The sequence below is a fragment of the Sinohyriopsis cumingii genome, chromosome 8, assembly GCF_028554795.1.
Source record: "Sinohyriopsis cumingii isolate HCF-2022 chromosome 8, ASM2855479v2, whole genome shotgun sequence".
Classification (NCBI taxonomy): Eukaryota; Metazoa; Mollusca; class Bivalvia; order Unionida; family Unionidae; genus Sinohyriopsis; species Sinohyriopsis cumingii.
In genome coordinates, this window is record NC_142968.1 from 66,021,901 (window position 1) to 66,044,746 (window position 22,846).

At 35.3% G+C, this 22,846-nt stretch overlaps 1 pseudogene; it reads left to right on the forward strand.

Annotated features, from left to right (window-relative positions):
• The first annotated feature begins 13,199 nt into the window (after window positions 1-13,199).
• On the forward strand, window positions 13,200-18,272 carry LOC149793718 (microfibril-associated glycoprotein 4 pseudogene; annotated as a pseudogene).
• Window positions 18,273-22,846: the final 4,574 nt, after the last annotated feature.

Here is a 22,846-nt window from a genome sequence, read left to right on the forward strand (position 1 = left end):
CATCTGGGAGTGGTACGACACAGTTGTTACTTAATTTAATAATGAAAGGATAAAGGGGGACAAGTTGTATTTGGTAGCACCAAGTATAGACGATCAACGATGCTACGAAGTGTTAAAAGATTTGAATGAAAGTGCAAAATCATTAAATGAAAACGGTGATGATGTTGTTGAATTTATTACTAGTATTGATGAATCACCGTCTGTGGATGATCTTGACGGGTCAGTTAACAATTTAGTCGTGTATGATGATATAATGTTGGATAAACAATCAAATCCAGCTAGGATATTTTCCAGAGGTAGACATAAAAACACAGATGTGATTTATGTTACTCAAAAACTAACACAAATACCGCCAGTAATCAGAGAGAATTGTAATATTTTTGCTGTGTTTAATGGAATTGGTGTACACACGCTACGATATATTTATCAGAATTGGTGTAGTGGTGATATGGATATAAATAAGTTTAAACATTTCTTTAGCCGCGCTCAATTAACTCCACATGGGTTTGTAACGATAAATTTGCATGATTCTCGAACACGGTATCGAATAGGGTTAGATAAAATTTTTTAATTCATAGCAGCAGGGAGGGCAACGACAACAAAGGGCAGCAACGACGGCGACAATGAAGCGTCCTCGCGATTTTTTAAAGAGTTTATTTGGCATTTGGAGGCCCTATAAAAGTTGTAGGATTCGCCCTCCGTACCCCCTCGGCCCCCCCCCCCGCCTGCTGCTACAAGTGATTGGTCTGCGCGAATCTATACTGGGACAAGAAGACGTCGTGAGATATTTACACTCCACTTGAAGGTGGAGCAAGGGGTGCTACTGATACATTTAACAGTTTTAGCACGAACACAATTTCACACATGACCTGTCGCAGTGATGCACCAGTGAAATATTATCTGGCAATGGTACAATAGGAGAAACCCCTCAGCATGGTTTTATATGTGAGGAATTGAATGTGATACACAATTACGACGGCAGATTTCGTCTGCCGCAAGTAAAAATCATCACGAGGATCTCAAGAGATTCACCAACGCAGCAGCACTAGATCGCGGTTGCATTTAAAGCGTGTCAGCACGAACTTTTCCGCAATGATAACCTAGTTGATGTCAATAGGCCCATGTTGATCTGTCTAGAATCAAAAGCACGATTACCCCATTACATCTCGACGTTACATGTGCTTTAGTGAAAGGCGCATAAAGGGTTAATTCCAGTAAAAACAATAATTATTATGAAAACTTCTTTCTCAATCAACAAGCATTGTGTTCAAATTATTTGATTTTCGTATCAAGCACATTCTACTGTATTCGTCTGAAATGTGGGGATATAAAATAGAACATCTACAACAAAATTCAATTAACAGTTCTGTACATTTAATTGGTCTTTTTGAAGACAGCCTTCAACTATGGGAGTGTTTGTGGATGTGAACGCATGCAGGGGTATGTGTATTATCTATTTTATGTGAGATATAAACTGTCATTATAACTGATGTATTTGCATATATATATATAGTCACAATAACAGCTACACATATTGATAAACAAATTCGTACTAGCTTCGATTGTGACGATTCCACTCGACAAACTCTTATTTTGACCCAAGGTTATTGCATAGCCACCATTGTGAAAGTCCATAGCGATATACAATTTTCGTCTGGAAGTTTCTTCGCGACACTTAAGTTGCAGATCATTAAATAATCAATAATCATGATTGAATAGATTTTTGTTAAAGAACATTTGTGATAAATTTTAAAAGAACAATTTATATTTTGTTTAAAATGAGTAAATGCACATACAAGACCCATTTTACTTGTACTATAGGAAGGTAGGCAACTATCTATTGTGATGACTTTTTAATATTTATTCACAAATCAAACAACATTGCATAAATTGACTCATAACTGATTAGCACTGCTGAAAAAGAAACAATGTACACAATCCTAGACCTCTGTATAATGACTGTGATATACAAAAAGGAACATGGGTTAGATATGTAAAGCAAAAAATTCTAAAATTTTCTGTAGCTCTTACACATGCATGTGGTATGCGGAGAGGATAATTTTCAAATGTATAGCTCACACGAATGTTAGTGGTAAACGGAGTGAAATATAAGACGAAGTTTTATCATAAAAAATGTAATGCACTGTATGTAAGGTGTTTTCAGTTAACAAGAGCTAGTAATTTTTATATCTATCATTTTATGCCTGAGTATTCTCTGCTTACTGCATTTCGTCTCATTTATAGTTTATGTTTTAGACCGATATTCCCATTTTGTAGCTTGATACTCAGCTCTTTTGACTAGATACTTAGTTTTCAACTCAATATTCGTCTCCTTGATTTACGAAAACCTCGCAAAGCACCTGACTGCTCTATCGGGTGTTCAGAAATACACTTCTTTTTCATAGAATATAACTGACTTTTCCCTCGGAATGTTTGCAAAATAAAACAACTAAGTATATCTAAATATCTACAAATTAATATATCGTCATGCATGCTCAAAGGCGAATAATTAATAAAAGATATGACAGGGACCAAGATAACACTTTCAGCAAACCGGACATGCTAAGGAAATGCTGCAATCGCTTTGACCTTTGGCACTTCTGCAACGGTTTGTTCAAAAGCAACTTAAGAATGAATTTGATGACCGAAATGAAATGTATATTTTAGGTTACATAAACATGGAATTTATGAACAGTCAAATTAACACAAATTGGTTCATTTTCACAGGAACTTCTGGTCTAAACCAGTTTGTGGACCAGCCAACACAAGAAGCCTATCACACGAGAAGCTGACCACTCAAAAACTCTAACAGACCATGTCTATACAAATGCACAGAACATATGACAAAGTAAAGTTCATAGTAGCAGTGACTTTTAACCTTATTAGTTAATTACTGGCACTGTAAATGATATGAAAAAAGCGTGTGATATAATAACGTGCGATTATTTTAAATCTGTTTTGCAAAAAAGCATCTTATAATGCACAGAGAAATTAATTCACCCAAAAGAGCAATGGGACAAAGAAAAGGAATTAATATCAGTCATCTCTGGAAAATAATTGCAATTAGAATTACAGTTGAACGTACTTAACAAACTACATGCAGATAAACATTTCACAATGGCATACAAAGTCCAACAACATAGTAGGAAATGACAGATTATTCATCAGGATGTAGTAAACACTAACACATTCAAAGAATTTGTTGTCACTATAGCTTCCAGAAGTAAGAAACCAATTGTAACTTGATGGACTAAGCAATTTCGGTCCAAAATATTCCCGGATGACACAAATTGTATATATCTGTACAATATCAACTGAGAAAGTTAAAAAGGGTATGCAAAGATGGCGACAACTAAATTGAGAAGACCTGGACAATATTGTACCATGTGTCCAATCATGACATGTAAACATGATATATAATATCATAGGTTACATATGTGACTTATTCAGATCCACCTGAATGTTTCCTCTGACAGAGAACTTTTTTAAACGTGATATCCCTAATCTCTTTCATAAGAACGGCAGTAAAAATGACATTAACTGCAAACCCCTTGGAATGGTTAGCCAGGACAAAATCTTGGGATGATCGAAGGGAGAACAATCTGAAAATGAATAAACATTCAAGCCACTTGACATAATTTAATTTATGTATATGTTTATTAAGCATGTTAAGGCCATATTCATTAATTGCACAAAGGTTAATATATTACTAGATCTATACACATCCATACATAAACAACTGACATGTTATTTATCAAAAGACGTCCGAAAAGAATATTTGCAAATTATACCCCTTGCAAAAAGGAGCTTGCAGACCCATCTTAGATAATGCTGAAAACATCGCAAATGGAATTAATGATATTAAAATTTGAGAAAGTCTGGATTAATATCCAAAGTTGTAAAATTTATAGTTTCATTCTATCGCAAGGAATTATTTCATGATGAAAAACATGGCGACCGCATCAAAGGCACTAAAGAAAGTGATATCAGCTAAACTAGACAATATTCCAGAATCTGTTTAAGCAGGAGGAACCTCCCCGACAGATGTCCTCACAATAAAATCTGGCAAACAGGAGAACGGCACACCCAAATGGACCCAGTCTCTGATAATCCTTTTTCCTCATAAATTGAATCTGCAGCTGTGCCAGAAATACCTAATAATCAGCCACACCAGTCACCCTAGCAAGGTTATAGAATAGATCTTTAGTCTTAGAATGATTGGTGAAAAATACCTGCAGCCTCAGCATGACCTCTGTCATGTCTTCATTGACTCCAAGAAGGCTTTCGACAATGTATGCAACGTTGCGGGTTACCATGTTGATATACAACATAAACGTAAAACTAATCAACACTATATAGAACATGTATGATAAGACAACTTGCGCAGTTCGCGTCAGAGGCAACATATGAGACTGGTTCAGAACCATTGTTAGATTGGCCTGACTTCTCTCAGGAGAAATGTTCGTTACTGGTTAATTGGACTGTCACATATCAGATGCTTTGTAATATCTTAACTGTTTTGATACAATGTTTCGGACTTAGACCTTCAATAGACGCCGTGCAGGTCATGATATAGCTGTGGTCCCTACAAATAAATGCAAGTGACAAAGCATAACATATCTTTTTTAGCTGGTAACGCGAATTGCAAAAAGTATACTTAAAGTTTTGCATCTTAAATTTCCTCAAACTTTCTTAGTTCCACAAATAGGAATTACATGATCTATGTCATGCGTTATAAATCTTGATTCCGCACCGAAATTGTACTATACTTTCGACTACATTTCCAACTGCAATAGCATTCACCTTATTGCACTCAAAATGAAATGAAAGTTATATCACATAGCGTCTTGTTGATAATTTACTTTGTGAAAGTTTATATTTTCTCCACATCCTGATTCCAAACATCCAGTGACAGAACAGAAGCACAATCAGCTGAATCAACAGGTCTGTCCTGCTAAAATCGCAGACACATGTATTTGGTAATGAATTAACACAACTAATAAACCCAGTCCTAACTTGTAGAATCGACATGAAACCCCGAAATTCATTCATTTCAGACTAAGTGGAAAAGCTGTTGCAATATGCATTCATTAACAATATGAATCAAACTTTCAATTTTAAGTAGACAAAAATAAAAAATTGTTTTTGAAACTTTTGTCGAGCGTGGTACATAGTTCAAAGGAAGCTGGGAGGGGGTATATGCCCATTAATATTGTTATTGATTATTTACAGTTGTGTATTTATTATAGAATAGAGCATAAACTCAATTAGTATTTCTTGTAGTGTATTTTTTATAATGGTGACTTAGGTAGAATAAGAAAATGAGTAGATAATTAGAAGGTTATTGTATTTATATGGGACAATATGAACTTGTTTTCTCGGATGAATACTTCACTCGAATTCAACCTATAAGTACAATCTACAATCATGGACAAATGTTAAGCATACACCTGCTGAGTAATACAATGTTTTATGTAAACCAAGGATATGTTTCATTACATCTGAAATAAAAAAATATTATATAATTGTTATACATTTTTCATTTAATTGTTTGTTAGTTTTTATTTTGTAATTTATTATATCCTACTGTTATGAAACATTGTATGGTGGCCTTGACCTTATCCAAAATTTGAGTTTATTTCTGATTGACCCAATTCGACATTTTAAAAAAACAACAAATTTTGTGTAAGTATTTGCATTTGGGGCAGATCATAATTATATCAACATCAATAGTCTCACTAGGAGATGACACTTGTGGGTCAAATGCTCTTTAGGCCTCCATAAACGTATATGGAGACGACACGTGGCTCAAACGATAATTGTGAAAGCATAGGCTCCCCTTAGACGTAGATGGAGATGACACTTGGGGCTACAAGTACATAGCCGTCCATATGTTTAAAATGGGAATTGTATTATGGGGTCAAAATTACTTATGGTTCAAAAGTGTTTATGAGGTAAAAATGTTATAGGGTCAAACGAGAATGGTAATGTTAAAATGGTAAAGGATAAAAGAGTGTACTGTTTATGAGGTATAATGGTAATGTTAAAATTGCGTGGGGATAAAGGCTCGTCAGTTTATAGGAATAAGGGAATATATAAAGTCACTTTATAATATCTATAATCCAGGCACACTACATATACAATGCCGAATCCACAGTTTGATTACCTCCCATCACTTATAGGTGTATACGGGAATTTAATATGGAGAAAATAGAAAGAATGTAGCTTCAAACAATATAAAGCTTATGATGTTTACGAGCATTTAACATGGAAATAGTTATCTGCTATTAAATTACTTAATTATATGCTCTCTTATACTTTTTATTATCCAATACTAATGTATCTACTATCGAATTACTTCGTATTCCACTATCCAGCACACTAGCCACATTTCTACCACTTTGTATCCTCGTCTTTCTGACCACAAGCGTTTTTGGTATGTGTGCCCATACAAATTTTCCATGGTATGCTCCAACGCAGAACGTTAAAGTTTCGTTGAGGGAACCACGTGGGTCATCCGTAAAATAGGCATCCCTAGAATTTGTACAATTTGTTTTTTTTATATAAAAGATCTCAACCATTCACAGAAAGACTTCGAATGTTTTCTTCTCCACATTTTCCAGCATGTTGCATCCGTTTATCTTAACTGTCACATAAGTAATTAAGCCTTCTTGAAGGTGACACAAGTTTGAAGTAACAGTTTGGTACCAAGAGTGCATGTTTTGTGTGTATACAATCAGGGTCGTAAAAGTGGACGTCAATACAATTTGGAAGTACAACGTGTTCATTAGCTTCCGTATTAAAAAGTATGGCAAATATCCATTATTTCTGTTTCTTTCAATCCAATCGTTCTAAGCATGTTACTCAAAAGCATGGCGAAATAACTCATAGCATCCGTAAGCTGAGTTTCTCATACCTTCATGTAGATGAGTTTGAATCCGTTCGTGGTGACATTGGGACATTAGGCACCATATTCTCAATATTATTTCTTATCCCCAGCAATTGTGAGCTATTGTGAGGTAGTCCCGGTAGCGTTAGCTGTCCTCTTCGATCCATATTTCGTTAGTAGGGTCTATGATACATTCTGCAAAATTTCCTAATGGGATCTTATAACAATTGGGACAATAAAAAATATATGTTCTTCTGTCTAGCCATATCAGCTTCACACACATTAGGAACGTGAATGCCACTATGATGCGTACATTCAAGTATAAAATGATGAAACACACAATTTCTTTATCTTCTTCTTCCTGTTTTGGTCTTCCTTAAAGTCTTCCTCCAGCTGATGCTCAAGGTTTTAGCTGAATCACTGATATTCAATGAAAACGATATGGTCACAAAACGGTATCTTTTCTTTCCTGGATAATCGTTGCCTTGGAGTTATTGTTTCGAATAACAGGTCCACAAGGGGTCACAATCATACAAATTCGCAAGCACCTTTCTGCTGCTGTACAAGATGTGGATGACCAAGATTCTCTCGCAATGAGAGCAACGAATTCGTTCTTTTCCTTCAGAGATGCATGGGTTTGGACGCTAAACAGTCCCGACATCTCCCTCGGCAATGAATGTGTTGGTGCTGATTGGGAAAACGTTCGTGACATTTCTTACAATAATGAAACGTATCCATAAATTCTTGTGATAATAGTAATGATATCAAAATGTTCGTGATGATTATACAGGTGAATGTATGTTCCGTTTGTGAAAGTGGGCACTCGAAACACGATATCTCCGCAAAACACTTGAGGTTGCACTTTTAAGGTATACAGAGGAGCCAATGTCCTGAGGTTTCTGCATTTCCGGAATGATAAAAAACGTATCTTTAGATACGCCTGCATGCTTTTAAAAGAGTTCTGCTTCTCATCGTGTTTGTCTTTGTCCGGTTCTCGAATGCACTCCCGTAATGTTTACCATTCTGGGGTCTCGTTCTTCTCGGCATAATTTCACCCGACGTTGATGGCACTGGCTAAGTATAATTGGTCTTTGGAGTTTTCAGTTTGGACAATTCTGTGTTTGATGTTGCGAATTGGACGGTTCTAATTATGTCGGTGTTTTAAAATCGATTCAGATATTAGAATTCAGGCTGTCGTGAGTATTTGAGAGCCTTAACTAATTGACATCATTAGCCTTGCAATGTCGTTTCATTGTCTCATACTTGGAATTCTGGAAATCTCTGATGAACACCTGCTGATTTGTAGTGTGAACTTCAGACTTGAACCCTTTAAATTTAACATTGTAGGTGTAATCCGTGGCTCAAATGACAATTTGTGGAGCTACTAAAAGACATTTTTTTCTGGAGGATTTGGACTCACTTGATTTTGCAAAACACGTTGAGGTTCAGGTTATATTTTTGATTCTTTCTTTTGATTCTGGTTTCGTCTTAGCAAATGGTTTATCTTGACTCCCAGTTTGATCTGCAAATGCTTTACATATACTCGTCCTCTTCTGGATAGAGATTTACACAGAGCCAGAAGTGTACTTCAGACAAGACTACTAACTGCTCCATTTCAGATTAAAGTCCCGATACCTGCGATATCTGTCAAAATAATAAATTTAGGGCTCCAGAATGTCTACAACGTTAAAGAAAAGAAAAGGCAGGTAAAGGAAAAAAAAGCAAAGATACATGCTATCATTAAGTATCATGAAAATAAACATCGGTTTTCAGAGTGTCCTAAGAAACACGACAACAAACAGAAGGTGAACTGGGAATAGCAGAGTTCTTCAGAAACAGAAGAAGAAACCATTCAAGAAATTTAAGAATGCAAGACATTCAAAAGACATTGAAGAGGTAGGACCAAAACCAGTGAAGAAATTGAAAAAGCGACAGACATTGACAAAGAAAGAACAGTAACTTTAGAAATTTTCATTGTGATTCAAAAGAAAATATTACATGTATTTTTGTCTTGATTTTTGTATGCTATTGATACGCTACTTAAAGAGACAAACAGCACACTTGCACACGCACACCATCGAATGATAAGGAAATGGATTTAAGTCTTATTTGATTTGACATTCATTGAGTAGTAGCTATTTTATAAGAGATATACATGGCCCTGAAAAGGACCCTTGGATGATTTATTTTGTTGAAGAGAAAAACAACAACAAACAAATAGACTTGACATAATCAGCTTTAAATGTTTCAACGGCCAAGCCCTACTACTCCTGTTTCTACTGCTGACTTGATAGTAGCCGTAGCAACTGATGTTGCTGCTACAGCTGCTGGCGTCTCAGTGGAAATAAGCATGGATGTAGTAAAGTAAGGACTCGAAATCTTGGTACTTGAAGGTCTCTTGCTGATGGGGTTAGTTAAAGAAGTCTGATACATTTGTACAAGATACCTCAACTCCACCACAATGTTTTGTAGCACAAACAGTGTTTTGCTTTTACTCCTGTAAATTCAGCCATTGAAATTTCAAAGTTATCTCTTCTCCTTTTCTTCTTCTCCTTTTTCGCTTTCTCCCTTTCTCCTTTTCTCTTCTTGCTGCTGTTGACTAAATACTTCTGCTTTCCGCTGTCATTGTAAAAATTCACCAATTCTTGATTCTCTCTCTTTCTGAAATCATCCACCAATGGTAACAATAGAGAAAAAGATGAAGGTAGTACAATCGCTCCTAACATGCATTTTTGCGGAGACAACAGTAAATCAGCCAAAACTAAATTAAAGTCATCCTCTACTGGAAGCAAAATACTTTTTACAGCTGAATTAGTAGTTACATTACTTTACTCCTAGAACACATGGTATCTACAACAGGTGCAGCCCAATATAATGTCTTCATTTTTGCCGTGACAGTTATGGTACTCAAAGCGTGCCACAATCATAAATCGTACGAACGCTGGTGCGCATGCATACCGAACGTTATATGCCACGGGTGCACTCTCTCCCGACTATTGAATTTATAAAGTGCGTTTGGATTGGCTGAATATTTGAATTCGTTTCGGTCAGGACTTAGGCTAGATACACAAGTACATTGTCCCCTTGTTTCACCTTTTCCTATGCAAGATCTGGACTACTCTAGAATCTTCTATATTTATGTCGAAAAGGCTATTTAACCCGGACTACCTAGCCTATGTGAGGGCATCATGGGCCATCACCACCAATACGGTCAGAGTAATATGGACCATATGAGTGTATGTGGAAAGGCATGGGTGTCTGAAGATGGTCCTAGTCTATGGAGACAGAGATTGTGGAAAAGAAGACGAGCGAAGAGGTGTGGTATATGTTAACTAACTTTGCTTAACAACTCCAACATCCAAATTCATGGCCAAACATATCTCTAAACACTAATCTTATTTTCAAATTAAGTTGTGTTGTATGCATGTTTTTGCATGCATGAGTTTGTATATGTGCCTGTAGTTTTAAGCCTAATATTTACAAGTGTTTGTTTGTATGCAATAATATAGTAGTGTGCCAATAAACACTTCCTACTCTTGTTTATGATAGTATGTTTGTGTGCAAGCAAGTGTCTATAAATACTTAAACGCCTTGTGTGTTATAACATGTTTGTATGTTTGTGTCACAGTATGCGTCAATAAACATTCCTACCCTTTTTGTTTTCCATTCACCATTTTAACATTATCATTTCCTTTTAACCCTATAAAATGTTTCACTCTGTAAACACTTTTGACACCCGCATTGTCATCTCGTATAAGTCTATTGAATACTTTTGGTACTAGGACAAAATGGTAGCGGACAAATTGGTTCGGACAAAAATGGTATGGATAAAATGTTAAGTGGACATAATGGTATTGGACAAATTGGTAAGGATAAAATGGTGCGGACAAAATACTACGGACAAAATGGTATGGGACAAAATGGTACTAGGATTAAATGGTACAGACAAAATGGTACAACTACAGTTTTATTAATACGAAATGTAAACAAAACAGACAAGTATTTACTAAATAACATTAATAGACTGCTATTGTGAACTGACCATGGATGATTTATAATAATTACCTATACAAACAATTTTTTTAAAGTTTTGAAATAAAAAAGCAAGTCAAGAAAAATAAAGTGCAAACTATAAAGCTACATGACAAAAGACAAGTACAAAACCTCTGACAACTATAAAATATTTTAGAAATAGAAAAAATAAACTAAAAAATGTAACACATCCAAGGCATACTCAAATAAAATTTATCATATAAGGTCAAACGTTATTTAACCTAGACGCTGACAGTACACAGGTCTCGTAAGTCTTACCAGGCTTTCTAGGGTGTCACTTTTCCTCTAATCACAAATGTCACAATTGCTGCAATATATTGTCGGCATATTTTTGACATGCGCGCAAACGACGGGATACCAAAAGTTAAGTGTCGTTAGAAGAACTTTTAAAGGCAAGGAAGAGCATGTAAGCGTGACACAAACACTAGATCAAGTTATTCCTAGGCTTCATGGTAAATGCTTAATTTCAATGCCAAAAAGCCAGGATGCTGAAGGTCATCATACAGTTATTTTTAGTTGTCTGATTTAATAATGAGACCAACACAAACTCTATCTCAGATGATATGAATAACCATAGTCCATTAGTTTATGTCTGGGTTGAATGCACAGGTATATTGACATGAATTGGTTTTTTAATTGTTGCGAATATTTTCAGTCATTAAAATTGCATTGAATTACTATTTGTTATCGTTGCATTTTGTAGATTCGGCATAAGTTAGTTGCAGTTTCACTTGATTTTTTTAAAATAAAGTACAATTAACATTTCCAAAGTTACACGAATTTAATAAAAACCATTTGTATTGGTATCTTTTTCAGTTAGTTAATGATGCGTGAATATTTTAATATGTGCATAAAAATCAAATTTTATTATGATTTTAGGTAATTATTATTTTCATTAGTAAGCGAAATTCTAATATATGTACCATTTTATTCTGTTTTGTCCCATACCATTTTGTCTGCAACATTTTATCCATACCATTTTGTCTATACCATTTAATCCTAGTACCATTTTGTCCCATACCATTTTGTCCATAGTATTTTGTCCGCACCATTTTATCCATACCAATTTGTCCAATACCATTATATCCACTTAACATTTTGCCCATACCATTTTGTCCGTACCATTTTGTCCGGCCACCATACTTTTATGTTAACTTTAATAGTTTTACTGTGTAACTTCATTTGAGGTCAGCCACTTCTAAACAATGTTACCGTTTAACTCCGATGATAAAGGTATGGGCGCCTACATAATTATCATAGGACCTACACGTGTCATCTCTTTGTGTCCTACCTATTGTGCCTATAAAATTATGATATGATCCCTATTCATAACCACCGTACAAATACCACACGATGATGAGGAATGAGACTGCTGATCGCTTCCTGCTTACATTGCACTGCAAATCTTCACATTACCAAACATATCGTCAAATAACCTTTTATTATTTTGTGAAAAAGATTTGATCCACTTTCAAACTGAGTATATTCATTGGTTGTAATAACGATTGTTTTAAAATCAAAACCAAACCAATTTGTTCTTTCGAAATGTAAAAAGTATTTTGCAAGCATCTGAAACCATTCGTTATTATGATTGCTTCACAGTCATTGCACCTAAGTTTAACTATTCAAAGCGAGGTCGTACATGTACCTGCGAAGTTTAGGAGCTATGTCTTTTAGAATATATTACTAAGTTACATTATATTTTTACCCTAAGGAACAATGACAAATTCTTTACGTTTTACTTTACATTTGTAAAAGGCGGTAATCGATTTACTATCACCGCAATAAATATAGTTATTTCCAACCGAATACAATTTATGTTTATGCAAATACAATAAAATAAAGTAATAGACACACTACTTTTGACTTAATTGTCCAAGCTAGAAATTTAAAAGACCATTTTGCACCAGCTGCAGTTTGTCCAATGGTAGGAATAATTCATATATTGTTCCATGATTTTAAATGGTAGATTGTATACCGATTAGATGCACGCCTTATGATAACTATGTGACCCTTGATGAGCTAAATATACACTAGTATCATAAATTGCTTTAGTGAAGAGGACAGCCTATATATGATTATATGGTTACTGAAATAAATCTTACCAGAAGTGGACGCTTATACATAAAAATGCCAGTGCGTTTTATTGTGTGTCAGTCTAACCACTCCATGTTTAAACAAGGATTTTGAAAACGTGTTATATTAAACGTGCAGGCAGTAGTGTAAATCCTTAAAATTGCCAGAAATATTGGTTTGATCAGAGATCTTAAGAAAATTATTATAAATCACAAGGACATTAAACAAGGTAGTAAGTTACCATATGTTTTTATACAGCAAACTGGTACCTATTGGACAATTCTTCTCAGGCTTGAGTTGCAGGCGTTTCAGATTCAATCATAGGAAAGAATAATTGAAGTTAAATTGAAAAACCATATACATTGGACAGCAAAAGAATATTGAACATAGCAGGAGCCACGCAAAGTAACTGCAAACCTAACGCTTATTTCTAGCATAACAATGGGTCGTCTTGAACTGTTTCTGACACTCTTGGCTTCGCATTGTGTAGGGGTGTCTACTGTTGTAGAGACAAAATCGGAAACCATAGGCGAATTAGTTTCTGAACTCACCGACCTTCCACAAAACTCCAACGAGGCCAGAGAGAAGAGTGGTCTGATTGAACTGAGACAACAAAATCCATACAGTACTAACCCAAACACATGTCAATGCACGTGCAAATATAATGATGCACGTGAGTACGTTCCTGGACCTGCTTGTCCGTATTATTATCCCAATTGTGGTGGATGGCTCAGAAATTTCCTTGGAAGACCGAGGGATTGTCAAGAACTGTACCAACAAGAGTATTTCAAGACAGGCGTGTATGTTATTTTTCCAGAGGGGCTTCCCGAGGGAATTTATGTCCGTTGTGACATGGATACAGCCGGTGGTGGATGGACGGTAATTCAGAGAAGAGTCAACGGGGACGTGGATTTCTATCGCGATTGGTCAGATTATAAAATGGGTTTTGGTGACTTGAATGAAAACTTCTGGCTTGGAAATGAAAACATTTTTGCTCTCACAGCACAGGACAGCTATGAGTTGTTTATTGAACTGGCTGTTTCAAGCAGAAACAAAAGCTACGCCAGATACAATTCTTTTAAAGTTGGAAACGAGAATAGCGGTTATTTTCTCACCGTAGGAGGATACAGTGGAACTGCTGGTGATTCCTTCTCGTACCATTCCGGATCTAAATTTACAACAAACGATCGAGACAATGACGCTAATACTGTGAATTGTGCTGAATTGTATAAAGGTGGATGGTGGTACAAATCTTGCCATTTTTCAAATTTGAATGGTATCTATGGGTCTACTACGTATGGAAAAGGAATAAACTGGAATGCATATGCTGGGTATCAAACGTCTATGGTATACGCAGATATGAAGGTCAGAAAACTTAGCTCTCGTTAAATGGAGAAATACATAACCCGTACCTATGTCTGTGTACATTTGCAAAATGGCATTGAAATGTAACGTGACAAATTGGTATCTATACTTAATTGTTTACTATGATTATCAAGCCACATTTAATCGTGCGCCACATTATTCTTTATTTTATCAAACTGTAAATGCTTTATCTAAATTAAATTATGATTCCAGTTTAGGTCGTTCTAACTGGTACTAAAGAATGTTGTTTTGACAATGTTACTCAGAACCATACTGCCATACTATTTCAATTAGTCACGCACATTAACAGATAATTGCAGAAATAAAATAATGAAAATTGCATATAAGCCATAATATATTCAAGAAATTAAAAACATCTAACCAAGCAGTTTTAATAATTTATCTTATAATGTCAAATATCTGTAGTAATACATTTTAATATACATATACTATTATATGTAATAATTGCAGTAAGTATACTTTGAAAAATGTTAGCATCATTCTTCATTTTGTAAGTTTGGAAGATTATGATCCACTTTATCTCCTATTCTCGTGCTCCTCCTGTTCCAGTCTTTTTTTTCTGCTATAAATAACGTAAGCAGGCTGTAAGAGTAACAACCGTTCGTTATACGTGTCTTTTACATTTTGATGTTGAACGACAACCTACAACCCTGTGAACTTATACATCCGCCATCTAGGAAGGTTGTATCTAATGTTTGTTTTGACTAATCGAAATGGATCTACATATGAAAAATGGAGAATGTCAAAGTATTAGTCACATCTGAATAAAAGAGCCTTAATGAAAATTAATCATGCGAGGGCAGAGAAGGCAGAATTACAACAAATCAATTGGAAAATACTCTACTAATTCTTGGGAGATGATCCTAATATATCGTTAGGGTTTCCGACCTTACGTTAAATATTGCAAGCCTACAAAACAATATATAGCCTTAAAGTGAAAGGAAATAATCAGGTGATTTGAAACTATGAAACTTTTCTGATTTTTCTCATAAAACCTTTTTGGTATAGTCGCTTTGAAATTTCTGCAGTTCTTAAATGGTCCTAGTATGTATAAAAGGGTCACATCCTTCACGTTATGTTTTCAAATAGACTCCTTTAAATATCACGCTTTGTACCATATAATGAAACATGTCCTGTATTAACAAAGAAAAATAAAATATCCTCTATCATTGCGTGGCAATAAAAAACGTTCATCTTTCGATTAGAAAATCATCCCTATGGACATCGTTTTGGTGCATATGAACACTGTTACATTGGCCAGGCAGTTAGACAAACGTTTTTCTTTTTCCATCATTTGTATTATGTATAATACAAATCACAATTGAACTATTTGATTTGCCACACAGTGATACGCAATATTATACTAATTAATACTACATGATTTAGAATTTTCAAGAATTACAACAGACGCCTTATAAACAAAATTGAAAACACGCGGTAAGGTCAGAAGAAAATACATCTCAAAAGAAAATATTTATAACTTTTTTGTTAATACTAACTTCTTTTAATTACAAAACAATAAAAGTCTTTGTTTTGATATTGCGAAACGGAGGTAACTATCGATGGGATCGTATTGTCTTTTACCAAGAAGACAGATTGACATAGTTTCAGCACCAGGTAAACATAAAATAGTTCGACTTTAAGTAAATATTCAGCACATGCTTATCTGACCGCAAAAAGTAAAAACGTCCCAACGATTCAAAGAGACGAGTCCTTACATAATGGTCTTGCAAAAAGTCAAAAAGGTCCCAACGATTCAAAGAGAGAGTCCTTACATAATGGTCTTGCAAAAAGTCAAAAAGGTCCCAACGATTCAAAGAGACGAGTCCTTACATAATGATCTTGCAAAAAGTCAAAAGTTCCCAACGATTCAAAGAGAGAGTCCTTACATAATGGTCTTGCAAAAAGTCAGAAAGGTCCCAACGATTCAAAGAGACGAGTCCTTACATAATGATCTTGCTAAGAGTCAAAAGTTCCCAACGATTCAAAGAAAGAGTCCTTACATAATGGTCTTGCAAAAAGTCAAAAAGGTCCGACGAGTCCTTACATAATGGTCTTGCAAAAAGTCAAAAGTTCCCAAGGATTCAAAGAGAGAGTCCTTACATAATGGTCTTGCAAAACGTCAAAAAGGTCCCAACGATTCAAAGAGACGAGTCCTTACATAATGATCTTGCAAAAAGTCAAAAGTTCCCAAGGATTAAAAGAGAGAGTCCTTACATAATGGTCTTGCAAAAAGTCAAAAAGGTCCCAACGATTCAAAGAGACGAGTCCTTACACAATGATCTTGCAAAAAGTCAAAAGGTCCCAAGGATTCAAAGAGAGAGTCCTTACATAATGGTCTTGCAAAAAGTCAAAAGGTCCCAACGATTCAAAGAGACGAGTCCTTACATAATGATCTTGCAAAAAGTCAAAAGTTCCCAACGATTCAAAGAGACGAGTCCTTACATAATGGTCTTGCAAAATGTCAAAAGGTCCCAAGGATTCAAAGAGATGAGTCCTTACATAAATGTTTTGCACAAATCATAGAAAGCAGTTATTGCATCAAGTCTACGTCATATTAAATTGCAAAAGCATGCCAGATACTATCCACGATGCATTTATCAGACTTTATTTTGTACTAATTTACTTCGTCTTAATGGCTCGGTATGCACATGGGATAATAGCTGAAAATGAACCCAGTATTCATGCTGGAAATGAAGCATGAAAGAAGTCTGAGAGAACCTGTACATTTTTTGTGTGCCTTTTGTTCAAACTGACAGAAGTTTATCCAACCACTGCATATTTACGAGGTAAATATGTGATACAATTCCGAGTCAAAAATGAAATTTATTTTCATATTCTGTAGTCTACTGCCCCAAAACAAACACTGTAAATATCTGGTCACACATACATTAAATATGGTAATTTCTGCGTCCGGTAAACCTTATTTCCACATGAATATGGCTACAATGTAATGTTTTATTGTAACAGTGACTCTTGAGGTTACGTAAACATTAATCCTCAAATTTAACCTAACGGGTAGTACATCAAACAATACATCACGTGCTTTGGACATTATGTGATGAAAATGATTTTGTCTGTATAAAATGTTCTGTTTAATCGGACGGACGCTTGTTCCTTGATTTATAGTTTGTAAGAAAAGTATAATCGACTTTTAAATGTCAATACTAGTTCAACTTTGGATGGGACTATTTTTTACGCACACCAAATGAAAAGTGCAACGTCTGTTAGAATGAACAAAATTATTCGTTCTTCTTTCCATCTAAATAATTTCCAATGAAATAAAAACTGTAAAAAGAATCTCAAACGGGTAATGATTTAATATTAACTTTATGAAACTCTTAATAATGTCCAGCTTTTTTATCGTCAAGGCTCACAAAACTGGACAATATTCAACTCGTTTAATAAATTCAATATTAAATCATTACCCATTTTAGATCCTCTATTTGTGAATTATGGCGGAAAAATAAAGATCATTTGGGAGAAGATGAATTCCAATTTGTTTGTGTTTGTCCAGCTTATGAGCATAAAATAATCTAATGAAGTTTATTATCTCTATTTGTCTGTAGAAACAATGTGTATTTCTCATGAGTCATAGTAATGCATTAATTATACGAAACCTTTCTTACTATATCAATTCGGCTTTCGTTTTAGACAACCTTTGATAACTCCAATGAATGGTGAATAATATACTTAGAGGTAGTAACATGTTAAAAATAGATTGCATCAATTATAGGAGATTGTGTATGTATACTTATAATGAACACTATATTTGACTGCTTTATACGATACCGCACATTGTATTTGCTTGTATTTTGTCACATGGGTCGGTGGCCTAAATCAATGAATAAAGCATAGTATTATTATTTTTATGACTATTGTTATTATTACTATAAAATTGTGAGAATATCCAACATATGAATGAAAAATTAAATAAGAAGAGTCGTTTCCATTGTACTGGTTTCCTTATATCTTAATGAAATATAATCGCTTTAATTCTAAGGTAAGACAGTTCACTCTGGATTTGTTTTCCTAATATGCTTCCGAGGACTTAGTCTTCGTCATGGAGGAAACAGTTGCCCTGTTAAATATAACAAAGTCATATTTTGGATATTTGTGAATGAAAACACCACGATAACAAGTTATGTATTGTACACAATCATTTGATTTGTTTCCGTTACGTAACCTGTATCATTGTAAAAGTTTGGAACTTCATATATCTGGGAATAAAGTTAACGCCCAACAACATAAGTTGTGCATAAGTAATTTCAATCTTTTATACCGATGTATCTCTTTCCACTTAGACATAGCGACTTATTCTAAATTTCTACGTTTAGAATGAATAAATACTACTGCTTGGTATCTTAAACAGTTTTGTACTGGGATATTTCTGAACGTAATGCGATACGTACTACAGTATACCGCACTTATATTAGGGGCCAACAATTCAATGTTCTGGGACATTGTGCATGTACTGTATACTGAATAAAGGTTGAAATAAATGCATGAATACATCTATTGTCTTTATGTTTATTTCACTTTATTATAACATGCACCGACATATCAGAGAACAACAAGAATATGGTATCTTCGACTTGCTGATATTTGGCGTGACGTGCACAGGTTAAGTCTCATGAGTCGGCAGGCAAGGGAGGGTAACCATTTGTCTTTGGGTTTAATTGTCAATGTCTAACGATAAGTCAGACATAATTTTCTCAGATATTTTGAATGGTGATGCCGGCTCCGTATCTCTACTCATCTCCGCTTACTTGATGGTGTCGCCATAATAATGTAAAAAAAAAAATAACTAATACAACTGTTATCTCTCAGTTTATTGCAACATGGTAAACTAATAAAATGCAGACATTATTAAAAGTCGTAATTTACAACTGTTATTGCTGCCAAAAACATGAACAAACAATGATTGTTAAGTACAGTATGAAAACAGCAGATAGACTAATGACACCATATGGTATCACGGTACCAATTGTTTTTCCATATACCTCAATGCTAATGTTTTGTGAAATAAATATACTTTCTGTCCTACTTGGGCATGCATGTCACACACTGTCATATAGAACAATGCTAGATTGTCAATTTGACAATGACATAACCAGGTACTCCATTGCATTTAAGAGAGATAACTCTACTGGAACTAGACAGGGGTAAGAGTTATCTAGTCACAACAAGCACATTTTCAGCCATGTGTACCATATTTTAAAAAAATCATAAAAAATACAAAATATGATCTAGATAGAAATTAACACAAACTCACATGTTGCCAAGAGACTCAACTTGTTTTTAAGCCAAACAGAAAGTACAACTCTTACATAATGCACCAATCACAGCTAGTGTTGTTCTTTAATTCTGAATACAATGTTCCATACACCTTAAACTCCGCCCACCTGGACTTGCGCAATTGGTACCGTTATACCATATATTAGGTTACAAGTATGGACGATTTCATGCATTATTAACATCGACGTTAGCATGTAACAAAACAGACATTGTTTATACATTCATATGATCTAGATAGAAATTAACACAAACTCACATGTTGCCAAGAGACTCAACTTGTTTTTAAGCCAAACAGAAAGTACAACTCTTACATAATGCACCAATCACAGCTAGTGTTGTTCTTTAATTCTGAATACAATGTTCCATACACCTTAAGCTCCGCCCACCTGGACTTGCGCAATTGGTACCGTTATACCATATATTAGGTTACAAGTATGGACGATTTCATGCATTATTAACATCGACGTTAGCATGTAACAAAACAGACATTGTTTATACATTCGCTGGTTGCAATAAGATTATGTTACTTGAAGTTTTTCCACATACAAGATCACGTGATCAATTTCTAAATTTAATATGCCAATAGTATATGACCAGTCAGAAACTGACCAATCTACACTTCCAAATGTGTGAAGGTGAATCTGTGTTATTCGACTGGCTATATTTTCATATACAATTCTTCGAATTTCCTTATATCTGGGCAGATTCATTCCGTATTATCGAGGCGAGTTTTATCTTAATTTTACACTTTATTCCCCGATTTTGATTTCCGGATCCGCAACGCGGATTTCTGGATTAACGGAGCAAATTAACCTTTCAGGACTTCCACCCCTGTTGAACTATGTCCGGATATCGAGGTTTCCAGGTAAACGGAATTATGATTAACAAGGTTCCTCTGTACTCAACACATTCACATATTCTAGCAAATAACTAAAACATGATACGTGTCTTTGTTTCTAACCTATGGTCTGGTTTATTGAATCCAAATTTTTCACGGAAGTTCGATTTAACCCGAATATCTTCACAACATTCCATTTGGCCATTGCGTTGGCATACGTGACACGTGTCACACATGATTAAAGGATCACAAATATAATTATATTGGTAATATTCACAATTAATTTCTGACAGATAAACTGATTTGTCAAAAACATAGTTTTTAAGACAATTTTGTCGTGAATAATTAACACTCGCTGTTAATATTAATAATGTTGAAACAAGATTCCGTTGAGTTTTCTTCATTTTTACCAACCGAAACTACGGTCGAAGCGGTACAGTGAAAAAGTACCGTGGTACATGCCACCGGAAAAATACGGCAGTAAATCAGTATACAGGTAATACCGCTCATAGCGAATAGATACAATGGTGAAGTTCAAGTCTCATATACGTGGTTAGATAAACAATTGCAACAATACGAAGTAAAACTGAAATAAGCCACTTATTTGGCTAAAATAGTTTACATGGAACGGTGACACATGTGACACATATATGGTTCGAAGAAAGAAAAATTGATAATTAAATATTTGTTTCTTCATAACGATTTTCAGCCATCGGATTGGCCATTTCCATTTCAGTCGTTTTGTTCACCACGAGAGCGTTGACGCAAATGAGGATCTTAATCAATAATCATAGTTGCCTGTGTGCATGTACTTGAGCTTGTATTTGTGCATATTTTTGTGTATGTAGTTATTGTTATGTCTGTATTTGTGCATGTTCTTGTGAAATTGCTGGAGTTTATGCCACTCTGTCAGATACGTGGAAAGTAGAATGATAATAGCGGTTTATTTGGTTACTGACTCATGTCAAAGTCTTTTACCCCATATGACTACTCTATGGCATGATATCTTTATTCCGTTGATTCGCCGAGGCGGATGGGTAGAAGGCTTTAAGGTGGAGCAGTACCATACTACTGGAATGTACCTGCACTTCCAAATCACGACCTCATTTGTGCGAACTAACCTACGCTAAACTATGAGGAAAAGGCGACATGTCGGAGTGTCGGAGTTTGTCCACGGGTATCTCTTCTGACATCTCTGTTCATCATTGTCATCACCGCAGTCAGTCATCCATATGTTCTTTCACCTCATCAATGGACAAGTCTTTTTCATCGTTGTGATTGTCATACCAAATCATCCATCTGACGATGTTCTTTCACCTCATCTACATAACTGTGTTAGGTTTTTGAGCGATTCGTCGTCGCAAGCTTGTAAACTTGTGGCACATGTGCAGCCTATGAAGGCGGAGAAATTGGTACACGCCTTTCACATGCTGTTTATTCACTGGAAAAAGGGTCTGAATGAACCCTAGTTGGCAGGGTCCAGTTTCGTAAATTGGCCCCTGGCAAATTTCTTAACTTAAGGCTATGGTGTGACTTTGTCAGCTATTATCAGCTGGACCGCGTGACCCCGAAGGCGCGGGCATGAGACGATCGCCTTGTCCTAGCCCAGTTGTGCTCCGGAAGCAGCTACATTTTAAGCGTTTCCTGGAAATAATTTGAAACATTAAACTTTTAAGAATGCTTATTTTAGAAAACTCCCGGTTCGTTCGCCACCCCTTCCTGATAGAGTGAAATACTGAACGACTTTCTCAGAGAAATAGCCTTTTGAGTACATCCAAGTGACGCAAATGTATGAAATTGTCCTATACACAAATCCATTGTAACTCGTCAGTTCTAATTAACCTTCGTCTATTCGCAACGTCAATAGACAATTAATTCTTAAGTGTGAGGCCTGCCGTGCTCAGACCCAACCTAATATACATTTAAAATAGCAACATATTTGCAAAGGTTACTATTAAAGGTAACGTGAAAAAGAAAGATTACAATTATTACTTAAATATTAGCTGTAAAAGGTTAATTTGAACCGACTGTCACTCATTCGATTGGATCTCTCCATAGCACATCGATGGTTTAGGAGGAAAGAAAATTTCATTTACAGAAATAGAATTTTTTCCAAAAAGTACGTCAAAACTACTTCCCAGATTGGAAGTGACCTTGGTGTTAGATGACTAACATACTATATAACCTTCAGGCTGGTATTAAAAATGTGAGGGTTGTGGCTTGAATATTGGGTAAAGATTGCATATGCGGTGTTGATTTGCTTTTCATTTAAATCTGGAGTAGGTCAGTGTCATAATATGAATTAT